This window comes from Falco cherrug, chromosome 7 (genome assembly GCF_023634085.1).
Source record: "Falco cherrug isolate bFalChe1 chromosome 7, bFalChe1.pri, whole genome shotgun sequence".
Taxonomy (NCBI): Eukaryota; Metazoa; Chordata; class Aves; order Falconiformes; family Falconidae; genus Falco; species Falco cherrug.
Window position 1 is genome coordinate 30,124,239 of NC_073703.1, and position 23,087 is coordinate 30,147,325.

Sequence of the window (23,087 nt, forward strand, 5' to 3'; positions counted from 1 at the left end):
AGAAATAAAAGCAAGGACATGACAACAGCAGAGAGACTAGACTAGAAGTTTCATTATTGAAACCAAAACTAGAGACAGGAGCTGATACAGGAGGAAAAGTCAAAGAAAACATTGCATCCAGCAAAGGAAACAATCAAAGAATTCAGTGGACGGACAGCTGCAAAACTACGAATTCACAGGGAGGTGAAAAATCTGTGGTGGAACAGCTCACGTGACTGGGATCATGACATGGATAGTTACAGGGTCCACAAGAAGGCCAAACAGAAAAGGTCACAGGGGAAGCTCTGCTGAAAAACAAGTGACAGGCCAGTAAAGAGTTAATAGGTCTGGATGAGAGGCAAGACCAAAGGAAACACTGTCATGAGCACCTGCTACAGACAATCTTATATTGAAGATGAAGCTTCTTTAGACAACAGGAAAATGTCCTGGTTCTCATGGTGAACCACCCCAGCATCTGCTGGAAGGGAAGCATAGCGGGGGAACAAGCAATGCAGTGGCCTTCTAGAGCATGTCAGGAACAGGTCAAGTAGGAGAAGCACTGTGATACACCTACCGTTCTCTAGAAATGAATCAGTGGTGGAGAATGTAAAGTTTAATGGCAGGCTCGCTTATAGCAACCCTAAGATGAGGAAAGTTTAAGATCTTGAGGGGTGTGAGGAAGATGGGTAGCATAATTATAACACTGGATTTCAGAAGGCAGGCTTCAGTTTGTTCAGAGAGGTGGTAAGCAGGACCCCTTGAGGTACAGCCATGGAGGCCAAAGGGGCCAGGAGGACTGTCCAGTCTCCAAATACAGTCTTTCCAAAGTACAAGGACGCTCTACGCTGATGTGCTGGAAGTTGAGCAGGCAGGGTGTATGACAGCTTGGTTCTATAGCAGCTCATGAGTCTCCTTGGTCTTCTGTTGCAGTGCCTGTTTTCAGGTGTCTCGGGTCTCTATGTGAGTTTGGAGGAAATGAAACATTTCCCATGGTAGAGAAGGGCTCACTTAAGCAAAATCTACATACCTAAGTCAATTAGACTGGATGGGATACATCTGAGGATGCTAAGGGAGCTAGGAAAAAAAGGCATCTTTGCCATCTTTAAAAAGTTGTAGGAATCGGGGAAAGTACTCTACGACTAGAAGGTGGCAAGCATAAGGCTTTTCTTCCAGAGGGGAAAGTAGGACACTAGAGGTGAGTCAACCTTCCCTCAGCCTGATGGAAGGCTATGGAACAAATCTACCTGGAAACCATTTCCAGACACACAAAGGGTAAGAAGGTTACCAGGAACTGCCAGCACAGATTTAATGAGGGCAGATTGTGCCTGACTGCAATAAAAGCCACACTGCTGTCAAGGTAAACAGCAACCACTGCTCCTCTCTCATCCCATTTCATCATTCTCCCTGGCAGCCAAGCCGAGGAGATACACACTAGACAGATGAACTACAAGTTGGGTGAAAAGTTGGCCAGGTTCAAAGGGTAACGGTCAGCACTTCAACCATCAGACTTATGAGTGGGATTGATACTGAGGTCAACACTGATTAATGCCTCCATTAACAACATGGACAGTGGGACAGGAGGTTCCCTCTTCCAGCCTGCAGACATCACACTGGGACAGCGGTCAATACACTGACGGGAAGAGCTGCTATTCAGAGGAATCTTAAGACACTGCAGAAATGAGCTGACAGAAACCTCATGAAGTTCAACAAAACAAACGCAGTTTTTTATTTTTTGCACCTGGGACAGAACAACTGCAGGGCAACAATACAGGCTGCTTGGCAAGGGAATAGCTTTGCAGAAAGGGATCTAGATTCCTCATGGACAAAAAGACGAACATGACTCGGCAGCATCCAGTTGCAGTGACAAAGGCTAACTGCATCCTAGAGCTGCATTATTAAGACTGTAGCCCGCAGGTCAAGGGAAGTGATTATTATCCCCTCTTCAGCACTTGTGATATTGTATTTAGAGTACTTTGTCCAGTCCAGGACTGCTCTGCACAAGACAAGGCATTGACATATTGGAGCAAGTCCAGCAGAGAGCCACTAAGATGATTAGGAAACTGAAGCACATGGCATGAGGCCAAAACCTGAATTTGCTCAGTCTTATGATAAGAAAGCTAAGGGGGAGGTCTCATTGGTGTTTTCAGCAGCTACTCAGCAGAAGATTATAAAGAAGATGGAGCCAGAATTGTCAGAGATGCACAGCAAAAGGACAAGAAGCAAGAGTCACATTCTATCAAAGTAAGTTCTGACAGATACAAGGAAAAAATTCTTCACTGTGAAGGTCGTCAAACATTAGAAAGCAGGTTGTCCAGGGAGACTGTATCATATCCTTCCTTCAGGATACCCAAAGCTCAGCTGCACTATGCCCCAAGCAGCTTAATGCAACTTCAAAGCCACCACTTTATAGACCTCTGGAGGTCCTTTGCAATCTAAACCATCCTAGAATTCTACCATCCTCTCCTCTCTCATTATTTTAGTTTTGTTAAATAGTGTTCTCTGTTCCTCTTCTTTGGGTACTTCTGTTCTTCACACATGTAGTATGTTGTCCTTATCTAATTCATGCCGTAGTTCTGGCAGGAGGTAGAGAGAGCCCTCCTCCATAACCACTTGTAATAAACCAGCTATGAAACTAGTGATGACAACAAAGGTTAAAACATTTAAACTAATTGCTGAATTTTAACAGTCAAAAATGCATTAAAGTATATCTTCAGAAATACCTTTCCATTTAGCATCAAAATGCTGTTAGCTACTTTTTGGTATTTAAGAGGACTGAGGAAAAACACACACTCATGTAAAGAAATCATTAAAAACACAGCACAACAGTTCAGAAATTGGATTAAGCTAGCTGCAGCTGCAATTTTCAAACTTAGTTTAAACCAAATTTGAATATCTGCAACTGAAGCTTTCAAGTTATAATCATGCCATTGACCTTCCTTCCCCTCTCCCTTTTCTTTTTGGCCACTGAAGACTATTGAAAGTATCAGAGCTCCAAGTCAAGAACAACTCCCTTGTAACTACGACTTTGACATGGATATAGTGAGAGCAGATTGCCTACAAGGAAACAAGAATAAACCAGCTATTTAGAGAGATTATGTAATGCAGCACAGAGCTGTAAAATGAGATTTAAAGAGACAGAACTCTGCATTTCAACCCTGTAAGTAACCATAAAAGTTAGGCAGTACTGCAGCAATTTGAAGAGGTGCAGACAACACAGGGAGGAATTCTTGCCAAAGGGTCCCCCCTCTCTGAGCTAGTATTTTATTCCCAATTCTTGTCTCTCACAAAAACAGTACTGTTTGGTTATTCTGTCAAATCCTTTAAAACAATGCTGAATCACCTCTTCACATCATCTCATAGATGTGCAGGTTTTCACTACAGAAATGAGCTTTATATGAACAGATACAAAGCGTTTTGTGGACCTGAGGTGGTTGAACTTGCGGAGCTTAGCACGCTCAGCTAGCACAGTACTTCACACCAAAAACCAAACTGAAAATCAAATACAACAGTATTAGGCCTTTCCTGCATAAATATTTTAGCAAGTGTAAACAAGATTCCAGTTTTTATAAGCAGCCAATTCACAAATGAACGTTCACAAACATCAGCTGGTTTAGCAAAGAAAGGCAGAGATGATGAACTGCCATGCACCACCACATCATAAATAGTGAAGAAACATACAGCAAAGGCATGTGTGATAAGGGAGATTAGTTCTGTGAATTAGACATTCTTGCACAAACCTGGAAACTATAAAACCTCCAGTTTTCCCAGGGCTCTATTTAGGGGGTGTGTGTATGTATATATAAACACTAATGCACAAAATATTTTTTGGTAGACTAGTCCAGAACTGCCGAGCAGTTGGAACATTTTACTTCTGCATTTCTTCACTTTAAAATGGAGGAAAAGAAAAAAAAATCATGAATTTTTTACCTTAGGTATTCTAATGGAAAACTTTTTCATCTAATTCTAAATATCCTTTCATTACAAGCCTCAAAAAATAGCAGCATCATGCATTCAGCCAACCCCAGCTGCTCTGCTGTGGTTAAGCAAGAGACAGTGAGCCCAGATCACCTCCCTTTCACCTTCCCTGAAGAGACAGACATTACAGCAAGGAAGAATTTGGCCCAAACTAAGTGGGGGAGGGAAGGGAAAAATTTGGCCCAAACTAAGTGGGGGAGGGAAGGGAAAGCAGGGGGATGTTGTTGGTTGGTGGTTGTTTTTTTTTAAAAAAAAAAAAAAAAAAACCACAACAAAACCAACAGCAAGTCCCTGCTGCCTTTGCTGGACTTTTCTCCACATCATGTCAAGCCTGCAGGTTGCTGGCAAGCAGACCAGGCACAGTGCAAGACCTGCCAGCACTCTCAGACCACACACACGCACGCTCTCAGCTGCTCTCCAGTACACTGGGGACAACCTCCAGAGCAATCCGAGCTCCGCCACCCATCCGTACTTCCCAGAGCCTGGATCTTCCCTTTGGCAACAGCTTGTATAGAGCACCATACAGAAGAAAAAAATCATGTGCTTACACAACTGAAGGTAGCCCACAGCCTTGACGTAAGAGCTATCAGCAAGTTGCAGGAATAGGCCTCCTGAAGCGTGCTCACAGGCTGCACTGCGCCAGCATCTGAACAGGAGCTAATTTCAGCAGTTCATTTGCAACTCAGTTAACTTTGGAAATACAAACATAGTAGTACCAGCAAATAAATAAGCAGCTCAGCCTTTTTCTGAGCAGAAAGCATAGCACTCCAAGGATAACTGTTCATTTTTAATATAGTTTACTACGTACTTCAGTTTCATTCAATGAACAATCTCATGCTTTTATTTTAAATTATATACAGTAAGTATGTTTACCTTGTTACACTTTCAAGTCTAAGCACAATGGATATTAATATAATTTCACCCAAAAAAGCCATTATCATGGGCACACAGTGACAGGGTGAGATTTTCTAAGTTCACTGCCATAGCTCAATTTGCAATTAAAAACTATGTAAAGCTAGAAGTGTGATTAAATGCAGCAGACAACTAGCTCATTATACTGCAGCAGAAAGAAAAGCCTTTCAAACACCAATTGCTCCACCTGAAATATCAGCTGCTGTTGTCATGCTTGGGACTGAGCAAGAACATCACTTAGCTCATTGAAAAGAACTTTCCCAGAGACAGATTGGCAGCATGACAAATGCAGGTTGGTTACAGAAATCAAAGACCAAATACTTTTCTTTATATAAAGGATAGCAACAAAACAAAAGAAAGAGAGAGAGAGAACCTGTAAAAAGCCTCAGACAGGTATAGGTGAAAAGACAAATTATTTTCCCATTTCAAAACTGTCTGGGAGATAATTTCATTCAAAACAACTACAATTTCTTGTATATAATACAGATAGACTTTAGCCAAGTCAGAATCACTGCGTATGATTGGGGGGCCCCCCCACGCACAAAAGCTGTGGGGAAGGATGATGCTCAAAAATATGCCCCAGCAAACACTCATCCAAGAAAGAAGCCATGTTTGGACCCCAGAAAAACATCTACAATGTCTTGTGATTATCCTTCAGCATAACCAAAAGGGGCTCTGAAGGATTCAAACACTCCAACAACACTCAAGCAACAGATCAGGATTTTCTCCCCTCAGCACTTTACTTTTCTACAGCTAAAGACAAGGAACTGGGCAGTCCTTAGGCACAACATGCCAATTTATTTTGAAAACACCCATCTAAAATTACAGTTTTGTTTAGAAGTGCGTTCATCCAAAGACAAACTTCACTGACTGCAAAAGGCATTCTAGTGGTTTTATTTCACTTACAAAGGTTACACTTTATCCAGACATTTTTGAAACTTGTAAGATAGTAACTTTGGACCTGACACTGAAACTAGCTCACACAAAGCACAAGCTTTACTCTGCCAAAAAAGCACAGCTCATTACTGTTCAGTACAAACAGCTGAATAAAACACTCTGTATATAAATTAGCTGAATAATGCTGAGTAAAGCACTCTGGTTATATTTCAATAAGGTAATCTTAACCTTTCTATACCTATGGAGATACATCATCAGATCAATCTTATCCTTTGTATACCTATACAGGCATAATACCAGGTAAGATTTTCTGCATTTAAGTTGCAAGTGTAAGACTTTAATTTAGGAAAATATCTAAAATATCCTCCCCCCCCCCACAATGAGCACCATATCAGTAAAACCCATCTATGTCCCTTAGTTAATTACATGTCAGCTTCCGAGTCTTTGATATGACAGTCCATCAGCTGTCATCTCCAGCAGTCATGAGACAAGAGTATTAATTAGCAAAAAAAAATAAAATGACAACTCCTGCCCATTGATATAAGTTAACAGCAATTGGAACTGGAAAACCATTCTGTTTCTGGAATAAAAGCAGGTTTTATTCACTCTCTGTAAAGAGCGTATATTATGTAGATCTCAATTAAAATGTATAATATGTAATGAGAGTATTTATTTAAGTATCATTTGAATACTTTTTTCCATCCCCCCACCACATTCGTCACATATGAAGCACAATTACTATTAAGTGTGCATAAATACATGCATTCTCACACTTACACTGCATAAAACCAAAAGCATTTGAACAATTATACTTCAAAATAAACATGCATAAAGCATTTCAAGAACCCTGAAAACTTATAAAATAAAACGCCACAATAGGTTAACAGATAATAAAAAGGTGCAATGGGCACGTCAACCTTGAAAAAGTCCTTTTAAACGACGATAGTACTGTCAGGTGCCATTACCCTTTGTCAGCCAGCTACCTGACCTCATAAATCAGGTATAACAACCAAACGAGAGCACAATGTAAAATCAGCGCTAGTCAGACTGGTCTACTGAATAACAAGTGGCCTGCCAAGGTTTTGAGGTCACATTCAGAACTAGAAATTAATTGTAATCAACCACATTAATAATAATAATAAAAAAAACCCGCCATATCAACAAGACTAGAGCTTGCAAGTACCATTCTGTAGAGTTTGCGCTCGTGACTCCTTTCCCAGGTTGGCATGGAATCCTCCTCCTAAAGTTGGTGTTTTGCCTGCACCTATTAGAGGGAGAAAAAAAAAAAAAAAAAAAAAAAGAAAAACGAAAAACTCAGACATGTCAAATGCAATAAATGAATTACAATATTACAAGGAAAGTTACTGTGCCACTATATTCAATATCTGTATAATTTACAATATGTCAAATTACATTAAGAAGGGCAACAGAAGTGCTTGAAGGGTTTAAGATACTGAATGTAAATCCTGTGCAGTTTATTTCTTCTGTGGGATACCATAGGAATTACATGGCTCCATAAGTCCACCCAATCTCAGCTCCAAAGAAAAGTACAAAAATGTTGAAAGCCCTATTTCAGGCAGAACATTAAAGTCAATATTGTAAAATATTTCTTAAAGTAAATGATGAAACAATTGCGTAGTTAATATTTTTTGTCTGAAGAATATTCAATACAGAATTTTAATAGCTAATTACTGGCACTACAGGATATAAAACACCTTTAGCACTCAATAGTGACTGTGTTGGCTACTACAGACCTAACGCTTACTTTCAGATAACTTCAGTTTAACATTAGGCACACAGAGCGACACTTAGGCTACAAAAACTGCAAAGCTGGAACTGCTGCTTCTATATCCTGAAAGGCTGGAGACTAAAACAAGCCCGAGTTGTAAATTAGCATAAACTAGAGGGTGGTTTATGCATCTGTGCCAGTGCTGAGAAGCCTGAATGCAAAGTCCACCGGGAGTCAATGGAACTACTCACAGAAACCAATCTTGCAGAACAGGGAATTAAACTACCACGGACAGAAATAGTCTCCCACTGAAGCAAGGATTTTTTTTAAAAACAATCAGGCTATCTCAAGCAGGATATTCAAATCTATCAGCTTAACAACAAGTGCGATCAAAAAGCTATATTGCACAGTATTAAAAAGAAGTAATTTGTTAGTAAGGACTTCTACTTAATTCAAGTAGTCTGCTCTTCAGAATAGGAAAAAAGTCAGAGTCATCTTGTTCCTATGATGCCCACAGTTTTTCCCTCAAGTTCTTGTAGGTATGTTTTCCCATCTTACACCAGTTCTCTGGAACAAACTAGAATGACTTTGAGATAGAAAAAAAAATGTCACTTGAAAGCCATTCAGGGTATTTCTCCCACACACCTGAATAAATACTTCCATAGCAGGTACAAGTGATGAGAAACTGTGACCTAAATTTTCCCTTTTACCAGACTTCCTTAGCTAATCTCCTCTCAGCTGCCTTTAATGTACGTCTATGCTGAGGAAAAAAAAATAAACCAAAAAGCTAATACTCCTGCAGAATTACTGACTATAAGCCTTCAAAGCTTGATTTTCCATCCAAACTCTGAATTGGGTTTCCAGCACTATCCACAACAGAAACTGACTTCACCTTCACTTCATTAGCAGATCATTTCAACAAACAATAATCAGAAGCTCTCACAGAAATGCCCTACAGCTTAAGCACTTCAGTTCAACACCCTAATTAGAAATGAAAAACACTCTATAGTGACCTCCTCACTGGGTATGTCTCCCAACTCTGTATTTGCTCCAGACCACTACAGACAACAATGGCTGCTTGCCATTCTTATAGGTTCTAAAACAAACCAATGAAGCAAAACAGAGAGAGGTTACTGAACTACCCTAGCACACAAAACATTTTTGGAATACATTTAATAAGAATGGTTTACCTGGCAAAAAAACCAGTATCAACAGTGGCAACAGTTTTATGTTCCTTTCCTTCAGTAGCAAATCTACCTTCAGAAATTCTGTCTCTTACCCTCCATTTTTTGTTGTTTTAAGGTTTGCTTTACCACAGGCTACCTCACTTGTCTGATTTGCAGCTGGAGAGCGCAGGCTCAAGCATCAGTACAGCGGAGGAGGCCATAAACTGCAGGGCAAGAGCAGGACCAAACAGCAGGGCAGGCTGGAGCAGGCTCATCCAGCACTTGGATCCAAGGGACCAGTCCCCTTCCTGTGCACAAAGGCTCCACTTTTCAGTCCCCTCTAACTCTGAATACACCAAAATACTGAGTTTTATTGGATCTCTGTCAAAACTACAGTACTCTTTTATAGGTTTCCCTGTCACTACTAAAAAGCTTGCACAAAAACAATATTACAGTAGTGATAAACACTACTATTAACAAAATAATTTAACTAGCTCAGAAGCTAGAATAAAAAAAGCAACAAAATAAAATTAAGCTGATATTTCAGTGGTTTAGTTCTTTAAGATTCTTTTTCATTAGATACCAAGATACAACATTGTACATAAAAGTTATTTCTTTCCAAGCTACAGCAGATACTAGCAGAGCTATCTGAAAGACAAACTCTGCTATCAGAATTGATGTGCCCATTTCTCAGCGAGTTAACTGGAAAGACTGTACATCTCTAATTAGCGTTTGGCTTTGAAAACTGACAGAATACTAGTTTGTTGAGCACTTAAGACCCTCAGAACTGCAAACTAACATTGCCATTGACTATGAAGTCTCACCAGCTTTAATCTTTACAAGCAGAATGCAAACCAAACTCATTAACGTAACTGTTCAGCTGGGTAATAAAAAGATAAACTCTTAAAAAAAATAAAACCATCAAATTCATTTAAAGACAAAAATCCCTACAAAGCTAGTCATTTAAAAAGTACAAAGGAAAGGAACAGCAATTGCTAGGCACAACCAAATTAACATCCCAGCTTAACTGAAATTTTTACATTTCTTGACCTTTTCCATTTTTCCTCCTCTAAAACTTCGAAAGTGAATTAAATAGGCTTTTGGTTTTCCACATTCAGCTTTCAAGATATACAAAAATATATCCGAGAAGTATTTGATGTCTTCAAGGACTGACTGTCAAATCTTCAACATTAACACTAACATTTCCCTAAGCCAACTCAAATACCTTCATGAGGCAGCGCCTCCCAAGGTACGGAGTTTCTAAAAATAATCAGTAGATGACAAACTCAGATTCTCAGCTTTGCATAACTGAAGACTCCTCTCTGGACATTTACATTAAATTTTGGACCACAGAAGGTGTGGAGAGATATGTTAGACAGCTCAGAAGCAACCTTTCTTTTTTTTTTTTTTTTCCTTTTTTTTTTTGTGGTCCCCTCAAGTAGGGCAGTGTCCTGAGACACCAGAAGAAAGGAACTGAAGACGCAAGACATCATATGCCTATGAATTTTACGATACTTGGTCAAAGCTTACACAGGTCCAGACCCAGCCTATAACTCCACATTACTTGAGTGCTGAACTACAGCGCCCATCCCACAAGCAGTCAAGAGCAGCCATCCCCACATCTGCTCCTTGCAGCAGTTGGAGGCACAGCTGCTGTGTGCAGGGTCAGACCCAGGCACCTGGGCTATTTGTTTTGCTCTAACAACTCACTAACGAAGGGAGTCACATCACTGCTTCTCTACAAAAACATTCCTCAAGCAGTAAATGGAGCAAGCAAAGCTTGAAGTCTGTGGTAACCTTGAACAGCAACAAAAAAACCGACAGCTAGCAGGAACAGCACGTATCACATCCCTCCACACAGAAGAGGCAAAGGGCAGTCACTCGGGCATCTGCAGCTTAAAGGGCATTTTTCTGAGAGCTAGTGACATGCTGAGTTTCAGATTCAACACCTGGAGAAGAAACAGATTCAGTCCCATCATGACGGATTTTGTCTCCTCTACATAAATGAGGAAGTAAAGACAGGGAATGAAGCTGCTTGCACGTTGAACTGAAGCGTATCTATTTGACAGGACTGATCCTACCAAAATCCTTGCCTGTGAAATCAAAACCAGCCCTTTCTTCAGGACAATGTAGGAGAAAACTCTCCAATTTAAACCCCACGTATTTACAGACCAAGCATAAAATCCGAGTCTGATAAAGAATGCAGATTATGTAACACCAACGGTTTCATAGTCAGGGTAGACTAGATAATCTAAGAGGAAAAAAATGAGCTTCCTACTTAAGTTAGACTATGAAAGTCACAAGGAGATTAAGTAAATGTCCCCATTACAATTCATGCCTACAAAAGCAAAATGATGTGTTTAAAGTTTTCTGAACGCACAAAACTACTGAAGTCTGTAACTGAAATAATTCTTTTCTCAGTCATTTTTACAGGGAAGTTAACAGATCTGCACACACCCCAGCCTGCTGAAATGGTACTGGTGAATAAACTTACACAAACTTTTTATCAACTCCACCATAGCTAGCTAGCTATGGCCTTATTTTCATAACTACCAACCAAAGAGATAAATATACTCTTGCGTCTACCACACCCGAGTTTAGGGCTGCACAATTCTATGAAACCAGTCTGCATCCAAGTTACGTGCTCAATTCAGCATTTTCACAACTGACAGCGGTACATTCTGCAGCACTTCAATCAAGCATTTGTTGCCATCACGAGGACAGCATATAAACGACTCAATGCCAGAAAAAATCCACGATACGCTTAGCTGACACAGGATTGCCACCTGGAGGATTACAGAAGCAAAAATGGATTCAGTCCCTCTCACTAAAATGTATAGCAGATTATTATTTTTTGCATTAAGTAGATGCAAGTTTCCCCTCTTCCTTCCCAACACAGCATGATTATAGATTTTTTTTTTAATAAGAAAACCTAGCATACACTAAAACAGGTAAATGTTCTTCAGGATTTCCCAAAAAGTCTGCAAATCCAGCATACCCATACTTTCTTCTGTGTTGCAAATTACATCATGGCCACTCTACATAATTTAAAGTTATCAGTGAATTAGTGCTATCTAGAAATCTGCATCACAAGTATGAGGAATTTTGCTGACATTAACATTACTTTTACTTTTCAGAACCTAGCACTTTCATTTCAATTTTAGTGTGTGCATTACTACAGGAACCCATTTCAGGACTGTTCGAGGCTGCACTGTACTTTATGTCAGGATTTGGCCTATCAATACATCCTACATGCAAACTAATTAATAACTACCAATTAAAAACAAACCCACCACTCCTTCCACTTCTGCATTATTCAAAAATACAGAAGAACCCTTTATTGTAGGTAACAACTGACCAGCCAAAGACACAGAACTGATACAAACACAGAGCTCATCCTCTTTACCAAACTATCTCACTAGCACTGTGACAGTAATTATCCACCTTAAAAAGTTCTAGAGGAAAAAAAAAGCACAGATCAATGGCTAGTAAGCTTAGCTGAAATTTTATGGAAGCTTTTTCCTCCCTGTACCTAATCCCTCTCTTCTTTCCAGTTTGCTGACCTTTTTTTTTATTTTTTGAAACTTTCCATTTTCACAAACTCCAAAAGGCTGAAATACTTATATCAAGGCAAACTACAGTCAAGTTCTGCACTTAAGGTCAATGTAGTTCACGCTCTATGATGTGAAAACATAAAGAGTTTTTTTAGGATAAAGTAGCATATACAAAATATTTCAGTAAGCTTCCACAGGCACACCTGAAAAATTGAGCATACCACAGCTTTACTAAAGAAGAAGATACATTAAATTTGTCTGCAATAACTGCAGAGTTAAGAGTACACATTCAGCAATCATGGCAGTGCAAATGGGTCACTGTAGTAAGTTGCTTATAATTTACTTGCAATGAAAGAATTGTATGAGAAGGAAGAAACTTTTCCTTGATACTCTAATATTTGAAGCAGCCTATAATATAAATGTTGTGGTGCCTCCTGAACCAGAAGTTTTAACAAACACTCGGTGTCTTAAGGGCTACTAGTTCACAACTTTCCTTTCTCCTTATGAGCAAAAGCTAACAACTTTCCGCAAGAAACATTCTTCCCAACAGCCTCAAATCAGTATCTTGCAAACTCATACACATTTGGAGATGAAGGTCCTAATTTATGTCATGCTGTACAAGAGCCATGAGCTATATGTGGTCCTGACTCAGTGCTGAAATTGGACTAATGCTGTCAATGCCCGCTGCAGCCTCCCATCCACGCAACTATGACTATATATTTGTGACTGACCTAAAATCTCCTGACTTAAGTCACTGAGTAAGAGTAAGGTAAAAGACTAATTCACATCTGTTACTATAAATCTCAAATAACAAATGCCAGCTTAGCATTGAAAGAAAAGAACAGGCATTTTTAATTTAGTTTATTACATATTTTTTAACCAAAAGCCACCAAAAAAAAAAGAAATTCCAAGCAATCAACCATAAAACAGTAAATCTGTTTCAAGACAGTCACACTGTTCAGTCTCACACAGACACACCAGTGATGCTCACCCACCTCAGACCCCAAAGGCAGGGTGAGTCCCGTGGGGCAAGGATCCCACTTCAGTGGCCAGGCTACTCCATAACCCTCCTAGTGAGGCTTTCCATGACATGCATTTAAGGATGAAGTATCCTGTAGGTCTTATCTGGAGTTGATAAATGCCCCTAGCTCCACCAACTTTTCTTCTCCACCCCACAGTTCTGTTGCCTCAGCCTGCAGAGGCTGCATTTCGTTATGCTAACCTTCAGTTTTCACCTTGCTTTCCAGAGGGAAAACAGTGTACAGAGCAACGCTGCCCATCCTTTCCTCTCTGCCCAGTTTCAGACAAACCTCAGAGGGCAACAGAGGTCTCAAAACTACAGGGATACTATTGGTTTTGTAAAGATAGACAGCTGGTTGGGGAAGACACATGCTAATTAAGAGTTAGCTAAACACTTCTGAAAAATAATCCTGATTTTTTACTAGAAATGTGACCCTGAACTCTGTAGCAGGATGGGGCAGCTGCAGCCCAGGGCACTGAGCACCTTTGTGGGTCCAGGGATGGGCTGAAGCCAGGCAGGATGTCAGCCTGCACGTGGGGGTCAGGATCAGGCCCAGCAAGGGGAACCGCATCAGACACGGCCCTGAGACAGGTGGACAGGGCCATAGGGATAGGGATGAGGCCAGGTGGGACACAGGCCTGGCTTGGCAGGACCCATGGCCAGGCAGGGCAGGGCTGTGGAGTACTGAAGACCAGACCAGCTCTGCTGCAGAATCACTGGGGCAGGGGCTGATGTCCCTGAGGGTCTGACATGGGGTCTTGGGCCATGGGCAGGGTTGGGGGAGCCCCAGCAAGAAGCTGGTCACGGACAGCAAGGGACAGCAGTGCCTGGCAAAGCAGCCAGCTCTCCTGCCACCAGACCGCACGCAGAGATACCCTTCACCTCAAAGGGTAGGTTTCCAGATTGCCTTATGGTTTGTGCCCAAGAAGCTTATCAGATGCTGTTTTTCTCAACTTACTACCAAGCATTTAAAGGCAATTTCTAGAACAACAGCAGCTGAGCTTCCCCACATACATGTTTCAGGATCACAAGCTCATGTTTCACGATCACAAGCTTGGTATGCCTCGTGGTGCCATTTTCTCATGCTGTGTTTTCTGTTATGCCTTCCAGCTTGCTGCTGCACTGCCTGTACATCAGCTTTCTCAGGTGGGGCTGTTTTCTTCTTCTTTGATTAGTGTCAGAAGCCCTAGACTTCCATTTTCTCATCTTCTTTAAACAAAAACCTGAAGAGACATCTGGACTATCAATGTTTGCTCCATGTTCAGCTTTCCTCCTCTTACTCTCTTCAGCTTTGTACTTGTTTCTTCTCCTGTCAGCCTCAGGGAAACTACTTGTAAAAACAGTTTCTCCCAACAACTACCACAAGACAGGGGGGCGGCTCCCACCCAGGCACAGTGAAAGAGTGATCAGAGAATTCACCATCTTCAAACATGGCACACAACTCACAACTTCCCTTTCTACAAAAGCAGCAGCCATCAAACAAGTGCAGACTGGCAAAGGGCTCGGAACTCAAGTCTTCCAGGATGCAATTACAGTGTAATGGAGAGGGAGAAACATAGCTCACTCTTAGACCCTGTATCGCGGTACTTCATGCTGGGAGGTGTTCAAATGTTACGATCGATAGGAGCCGGTTAAGAACTTATGTATGAAGAAAAAAAAAAACCCACAAGATGCATTCATTCCAATCAGCAGAATGAGGAATTTTAATTCAAATGCTCTCAAATTTGACAAGTAGTCACAAAGAACAACCTCTTTCAGCTAGTTTGAGATGGTCTGAGCTGGCTATCAATTATAAGGTGGATAGTTACTCTTCAAAACTAGACTCAGCTAGGAAAAGCACAGGCCTCAAACACTTTCTGTGCAATTAGCAGAGTTCCTTGAAGCTCAAATATGCGTAACAACCCTTTTCCACTCATATCTGACTTACCCAGGGTCAAATTAGTTAGGCTCAGAAACTCAATTTCAACGCAGGGCCTTCACAGGCTTCAAGAGAATACCACACTTAGTTAAGTGTTGAGGCTGGACTGTGACCACTTGCAACAGAATTGAATTATAACTAACTGGACCAGTACAGGGCCTATTAAAGCTTTCACTAGCTTGTGCTTTGTGAGGACTTTCCTCTCAGAAGATCAATAGAAAGATACACAGTAAGCCCCTTCTAGAGCACGAAGAGGGTACTCCCTTGCAAGTGAAAGAACTTACCAGCTCGTGACCCAGCAAGTCACAGGTGCCTCACAACAAGAGATGACCTGCCACTCCCCAAGACAGACAGCATTAAAAGGAATTATGCGATTGGGATCAGGCTAGCCTGCAATCATATCTGGCATTTCCATCAAGAACATGCTAACAAAGACACCTGTCTCAGCATACCACCACCAGTGAAGTCATGCCCATCTCCAAAGGGCATCTCATCAGGACTGGGGTGGCCTAGCTCCCCCTTTGTGTATTTCTATAGGACCACTATGCTCTTTTATATGCCCCAACTACCACCAGGGAAGATGTCCTTATTACAAAGTACTGCATACACAACTTCATAAACCTTACTCTAAACAAGTCTTCACCTTGCAGTCTGGATTTCTGGACACTTTATCAGACTCTCACAACTGTAAATGTGGCTACTACCTACTTCTCACAAGGAGGTCAGAAGAATTAGCTAAGCATTTTCAAGAGCGGGAACATATCTATATAATTGTCGAAGTCAGAAGAGTTTTGTGCTCACCGCTTTCCAAAACACAAGCTGAAAAAAAACCCCACAAAACCCCAGTATTAATTCATAGGGACACCTACTAAACTTCACGCTGCAAAACCATAGCCCTCTGATTCTTGGACCAGTTTTAAAAGAATGGTCAAAGCCCTCAAAAGCAGCTCTCTCGAGCTCAAAGAACATGATCTTCCTCTGAAGACTCAAAAGAGCAGCTGTGCCAAAGGTCAAAAAACTATCTAGTCCAGTATCCCACCCCTGAACGGTGAAGTCTGTTAATATACCTGCCTACAAGTGAACACAAAACATAGTAGGAAAGCTTGTCACAATAGTTCTTTCATATAATTTCCCAGAGTCTAGAGATCTGTGGCTCAAAGATTTCCTGAACCAGAAATAGTAGCTTTTTTTTTAATGGCTGTGACACATTTTTATTCCATTTGCTCAATCCTTTTCCAACTCATGTAAACTTTTAACATCCACAATTTAAGACTCACAATTTCATTTATTTTTTTTCAGGGGGTAGAGGCACGACACACGACAGACACAGCACAACATGACACCCAACAAAAAACAAACAAAACCCCTCCTAATGCTTCTGAACTTCCTACGTGCTACCTTTAAAATAAGCCAGCTGCTAGATTTCTCAGTGCTCCCTGGTTTTTGCATTGTGTGATACTGAACAATTGCTCATCCTTACCACGCTATTCCACTGTATTTACAGACCTCTACTACGTCCCCATTCAATCATCTTTTCCAGTCTGAAGAGGCTGAGTCTATTCAGTCATTCTGAGAAGCTCTTCAAGAAGCACTCCTCTTAATCACCCCATCTTTCTCTCCTGATCTTTTTTTTTCCTAGTTCTGTTAGAGATTTTCTTGAGGAAGGGGAAGAAAAAGAGATAAACACACTAGAACTGCACACAGCATTTAAATTGCAGATAGTGCTGAGGATACCTAACAGTATACATACATGCTGTCATATTCTTTTCCTGATAACTTCTAACATTCCCCTCACCACTCTGTTTTTTTTGTACTGCAAATGAATGTTGAGCTGAACGTTTTTACAGAATTATCCATTAAGACCTAGGGATCTCCTTCCCAAGTTATACTAGCCAGTCCAGATACGACCATCCCATATGTGGAAGAAAGGAACAATCCTAACTCTCACTGCAACTCTTGATCCCACCTGCTATCCTACTACCCAGCTACTAAGAGCAACAGGTCTTTCTACAGTCTTTAATAACCCAAATAACTTAAGTGTTGCCAGAAAACCTTTAACTCGCCATTCACTTGTTTTCCAGATCATCAGCTCAGATTCTATTGAACTTCACTGGCATCTCCTTCAGGAGACTTATTATTTATTTGTAGTCTACATTTCTTACAATTTGAGTAGTTACTCTGCTCTGTAAGGACCCTCCCTTATTCCCTTATTCACTACAGCTCAGATTCTTTAAAAGCTTCTGGTGAAAGATCTTGCTGACCTCCCTTCACAGATCCAGCAATCTGCTTGGTCCACTTACTGACTTCTTTAGAAAGCTCCAAAAGATCCACAAGGCGCGCCACTTTGCCAAAAAAACATTCTTCCCCCATATTTACCTGTACAGCCACCTATTTTGCCCGTCACTGCTTCTACCCTTTTGCCCAACAAACTCGTAGCCTGCATTTACCCCAACCTTCATGCAGTAGCAAAGCAAGATCTCTCCCTCATATCCATGCACAAACCTACACTTTCACAGCACACCAATGCTCGGTTGTTAAAATTGTCAAAACAGAAAGAAACAAGACTCACACACCTGCACTGGAAAACACTGGCTACACCAAACTTCTCTGTGAAAGAAATCAGTGTTGAGGTTGTGGCTTCCTACACTAGGCACACTGATAGATGAATGAAAATACCGCCTGGGAAAACTTAAGTGTGGCCCCACACATTCTTTCAACCCTGAGAGAACAAAAGAAGGGGTTTCCCATGTTTTACAGTGAGGTTGCTGGGCTTATTAGCAAGCACTTGGCATGATCTAGACAGGCCACTTCAATACAGAAAAGCGCAGGAGACCCTTCCTTCCTTCAGCAAACAAATTCAGAATCTTGCATCCTTTACATGCAGCTTGGCAAAACAAAAAGGTTTGCTAGATGTACCAAGAAGTCAGCAACAGTATCTCCATGTTTTCTACTCCCTTTTGGCTCTTTATTATGAAGATTAAAAAGTTATGAATAAAGGCATCTATAACTATTCAACATATATTAGCACACAAATAGAAGCCCTCATGGATCTTTGAAGGGTTTGGGGAATCTCGTTGCACAGCCAGGAGCTCTGAACTCCATAGACACCAAGAGTCCCATTCAACTCCCAGCTCTGCAACAGAGAACCTGGCAACCCTCACACTTTGCAAAACCTGGACAACAATCTGAGTCACCCAGCCCTACTGACCAGGGGCCAGGGTCTCAAGAACAATAGCCTGGGCACCTCTGACACTGCAAATGCTCCACACATCACTGCCCGTGATGACCAAACTGCAGTCCGAGGAGCCTCAGCCCAAGGCATTTCATACACAGGGGATCCCTCAGAACCACAGACCTAAAGAGTCAACAAAGACGACAGGAAAAAAAGTGTTAAAATCAGGTAACTTCAATGGAAACCTGCTTACTTAATCAGAAGTCGCTGAAAGCTATAGCTTACTAGACAGTGCTGCTTTCAGCAAGTACATGTTTTCTGACTTAAAAGAAATATACGTTCCATTGGAAATTCTCCAGCCAGCACAACACTTAGATACAAATTCTGTCTTGCTTACACAGGAAAGGGCTTTTCTCCCTGCTCCTAAGGGCTTAAATCAGTGTCATAAGTTTAAGATGACAAGCAGACATCATGAAGACACTGTTACTGCAGCACAAATACATCTCTTCAGATTAGCTTGCATCACTCAGTTTAAGTCAAGTAAAAAAAAATATTTACAATAGAAGCATCTGTTTTGAAACAAAGAATTATACCAGCATAAAACAACCATATCCAAATTTCCCTAAAATATTTACTATGTGAACAGGGCCCCATACTCATCCTTGCAGTAACTTAGCAACTTGTTTTGAAAGTCCTGTTCTATTGTTTCTACAAACAACACTTCACCAAAATACATACATTAATGCACATGGGGACTTGCTAGACTAGAAGGTCACAGTATGAACGTACAGCGAAGCCCCTGCAATCACACCTTGTGCCAGCCAGATACAGCCACCATAGGCATGCGAGAATGTGCTCCGATTATGTTTTTGCTTTTACACACCCACCTGTCCTCATGGTGCTTATCTGTCTTCACAGATGCTAGAATTACTTTTCAGAGTAACATATGACAGGTAACTAACTAGCTATACAAGAGCAAAGGATTAATGCACTAGCCATCAAAAAAAGATTAACCAACAGCAGCATCTCAGGACTTGCACAAAAGGGAAAGGGTCCCTTAAAGGAACTTAAGAAAGTACTGTGCAATTCATCCAGAAGAAGAAGCAGCCTCAGTATGGTGCACTTATCTCTTTTCCTTTTGACATTTTTTTCATAGGAAAAAGGCATCCCAAAATCCGCTCTAGCTTGCATGCCATCTGTCCTGCATAATTTTGGGTGGGAGAGAAAAAGCAGTATAAGCCCTTAAAAATGTGGTCTCCACATCACTACAGGAAAAAGTGAAGGATACAAGAACTGCTCACAAGCTATAAAAAAGAGGCAATGCCAGCACTCTGAGTCGGAAGACAGGAATGCCATTAGACAAATCCTAGCCTACAGTAAACTCCCAAACTCCAGTATGCAGTGCTGCCCTCTCCACGCACAACTGCTCTTTCCCCACAGCCATACAGTCCATCAGCCCCCTTGTTTCACTGCTAAGCTCCTTCCCATGCTTCTTATATTTCTTCCTCCTTATACGCATTCCCCACAACCGCTTTCCTTCCCTTCCAAACACCGAGTCCTCTTCATATGGCCTTTTTCCAAGTACACAGGCCTTATCGTCCAGGGCATTCACACAAACACCCCAACCCATCTAGGTCACAGAAGCAGACTCTTGACCCTTCAGATCCAGCCTGTTTCTCCTCCATCACACTGCCTCTGTGCCTCCCCATACTCCCCCTACTCAAACACCCAACTCACCTGTCCTCTACCCCAAATTTGATATACCTTCCCATTCCCTGTGCACCCAGTCCTTCCACTCTGAGGCCAGCAGCATGGGAGCTCCAGTCCCTCAGGCACTTACTCCTGTCACACACAGAGCATCTCTCCCACCTCGCACATCTTCCCCCCCCCCCCCCCCCCCATCTGTTTCGGTCTCACCTTGCACCACCTGTCTCCCATTTCCACCTTGTGCAGCACCAGCATCTCCCACAGGCACCACCCCATCCCTCCCTGGCACAACACACTTTCCCACGCACCCTGTGCCCCACAGCACCCTGCACAGCACCCTGTCGCCGGGCACCCGCCCTGCACCCCATTTGCCCAGCACCCTTTTCCCTATACACTGTCCCCACCCCCAGTACCCATACCCCCCGCGCCATCCCTAACCCTGCCCTTCGGCACAGCATCCTCACCCCCTGCACCGTCCCCGTCCCCCGCAGCCCCTACAGCACTGTCCCCCTCACGCCACGTCCCTGGCCCCCACCGCTCCTTCCCCTGTCCCCTCAACGATCTCTCTCCATACACCGCTCCTTATTCCCCTCACACCTTCACCCCACACACCGGCCCGTGCCCCCCGTGTCCCCCGGCCGCCCCTCCCCACGCACCGGCCCGTGTCCCCCGGACCCTCCGGCCGCCCCTCCCCACGCACCGACCCGCGTCCCCCGGACCCTCCGGCCGCCTCTCCCCACGCACCGGCCCGCGTCCCCCGGCCACCCCTCCCCACGCCCCGGCCCGTGGCCCCCGGCCCCCGCCACACCCCCCCGGCCCGGCGCACGTGCGGCCCGCCCCGGCCCGGCGGCGCTCACCATCCAGCGACACAAACTGCCCCACGGCGGAGGAGCCGCCGCCGCTGTTCTCCACGAACTGCACCTCGGAGACGATGATGTTGTCCTCCAGCACCGAGCCGCAGCCCGTGCACACCGCGTCCCCGCGCGCCGCGTCCACCTCGATCTCCGAGCAGCCGCAAGCGGCGCACACCCCGCCCGCCCGGCATCCTGACTAGCGCCCCGGGCCGGGCCCCGGCCCGCCGCTGCCTCCCTGCCGCTACCGCCGGCCGGCCGGCGCGGTACAGCACGGCCTCAGCGCAGGCCTCTCTCGCCGGGACCGGCAGGGGGAGGAGCGCGGCGGCGGCCGGCCCCGCCCGCTCTCGCGAGACTTCGTCTGCCGCGCCCCGCCCCTCCGCAGCGGCCCCCGCCTCACCGCCGGCAGCGGGCCCGGCCCTGCCCCGCCCCCTGTCTGTCAGAGAGCGGCGGCGGCTCCCCGGCCCGGCCCGGCCCTCCCCGCGGGGCTCCCTCCTGCACCCCCAGATAAACGGCCGCGAACCGCACCTGGCCGCCACCGCGCTCCAGGCGTGACCGCGACGAGTGCGGTGGACACCGGTTAACGCGGCCAGACCGGGCACCGGAGCGGGGCCCAAAGGCTCGGAGCGGGCTCCCAAAGGCCAAGCCGGGAGCTCCGACCCAGCGGGCCCTCGCTTGCCCCCCACGGCGGGGAGGGCCGTCAGGGAGCCGCGGCCCGGGCAGCGCTGAGCTCCTGAGGGGGAGGGGGCCGTGGGGAAGCGGGGATGGCTCGGGAGGCGCTGCCCGGGGGTGGCTGCGGGCCCCGCGCCCAGCGGGAGCGCGGTGTTTGCGGCGCCATGGCAGTGCGGTGCTGCCGCGGGGAGCGTCCGCCCGCGCCTCTGCTGCAAAACCGGGCCCGCGGCCTCTCCGGGTCAGCGGTGCCAGTGTAGAACACCAGGATTCCCAGAAAATTTCCCCAGTATTCAGTCATTTCCCCCCAGACTTCTTACCTAACCTCGTGTGAGTTAATAAATTCACACCATGGTTTCTGAGTGATACAGGTGAGAACGCCTCTGTTCTGCCGATCGTTGTCCTTCCAGTTTAGGTGGTTTGACTTTTAACAAACGAGGTCTGCACTGCAGCTGAATGTTACATTATTTCTGACACCCTGTAATAATTAAAAGTTGTGTAAAAATACATGGCATACAGTGAAAAACATGGCCCTCATGGTTTCAACTTCTGTAGGCTAATTCCTGCGTTCCCTGAAAATAAAACTGGGGCTACAACACTGATACTTGCATTTCAAGGATATAATGTTTGTTACGCTTCAAAAATTATTTCATCAATCAAACATAATCGATCATTCTGTAATACTTAGATGAAAGTTTTGTGTGGCATAATGAATGGGTTTCAGTAAAGCACTTTGAGTTCTGCATAACAAAGGTGACATATCATTAGGGTCTAGTGCTTTGTAACTCTCTGGGTTATTAGTTCCTGAGTCAAAGAACTCAGTTTTCATGCAAGAAAGTTATTGCTCACTTTAGCGCTCAACCCGCATGTAGTAAATTCATGCGCCATGCCACAGATGGGAAGGAAACTAAGCAGAAAAGGAGGTGGATGTCTGTATAGACTTCAGTCTGTCAGCTTTTGAAATACACGAGTCAGTTAATGCAGAAGCAGAAATGTTCACCTTACAAATTCCCTGTCAGTGTCTGTGTTCCACCAAATGACTCAGATGCAGCCACGTATCCCACACAGATCTACAAACTGACCAGAGGCATGGTACAAAATGACTTGCTGAGGCTCATTTAGAGGCAATAAGTAAATGTGTAAAAAATTAAATAAGTAAAAAAAAAAAAAAATGGGGCACATAGTAAAGCTATGTTCCATTCAGAAAGTTGAGTCTCTCATAGTCATGACATTACATCATATGCCTAAAAATCTGCATATTCTGGGCTTTTGCAAAAGGAAAATAGCAATACCATAATGGAGATTGTGCCACTACATACACAGTTTGGCTTCTTTCTTATTGTCCTTTTTATTCTGTTGTCAGAGACAATTTGTGAAAATTGGAACTTTGGGGTTTTTCAGATTCCTTCCACTTCTGAAAGTTTGCATCCTTCCTGAAGTTCCTCCTACTGCGAGTGATGTAATGAGTGCCAGAGCAGCCAAGCATGATCTCACAAAATTATACACTGTGTAGATAATATCAGGGGAAATGATACCC

At 43.6% G+C, this 23,087-nt stretch overlaps 1 protein-coding gene across 1 annotated transcript in view; it reads right to left on the minus strand.

Annotated features, from left to right (window-relative positions):
* The window catches only part of BRF1 (BRF1 RNA polymerase III transcription initiation factor subunit), a 175,639-nt gene extending 154,433 nt beyond the window's left edge, over positions 1–21,206 (minus strand). The window contains exons 1-2 of the mRNA XM_055715148.1: positions 20,888–21,206; positions 6,947–7,027 (exon numbers count right to left, since the gene is read on the minus strand). The gene's annotated coding sequence lies outside the window, so the exon portion shown is untranslated. The remainder of the gene's footprint in view (positions 1–6,946; positions 7,028–20,887) is intronic.
* Positions 21,207–23,087: the final 1,881 nt, after the last annotated feature.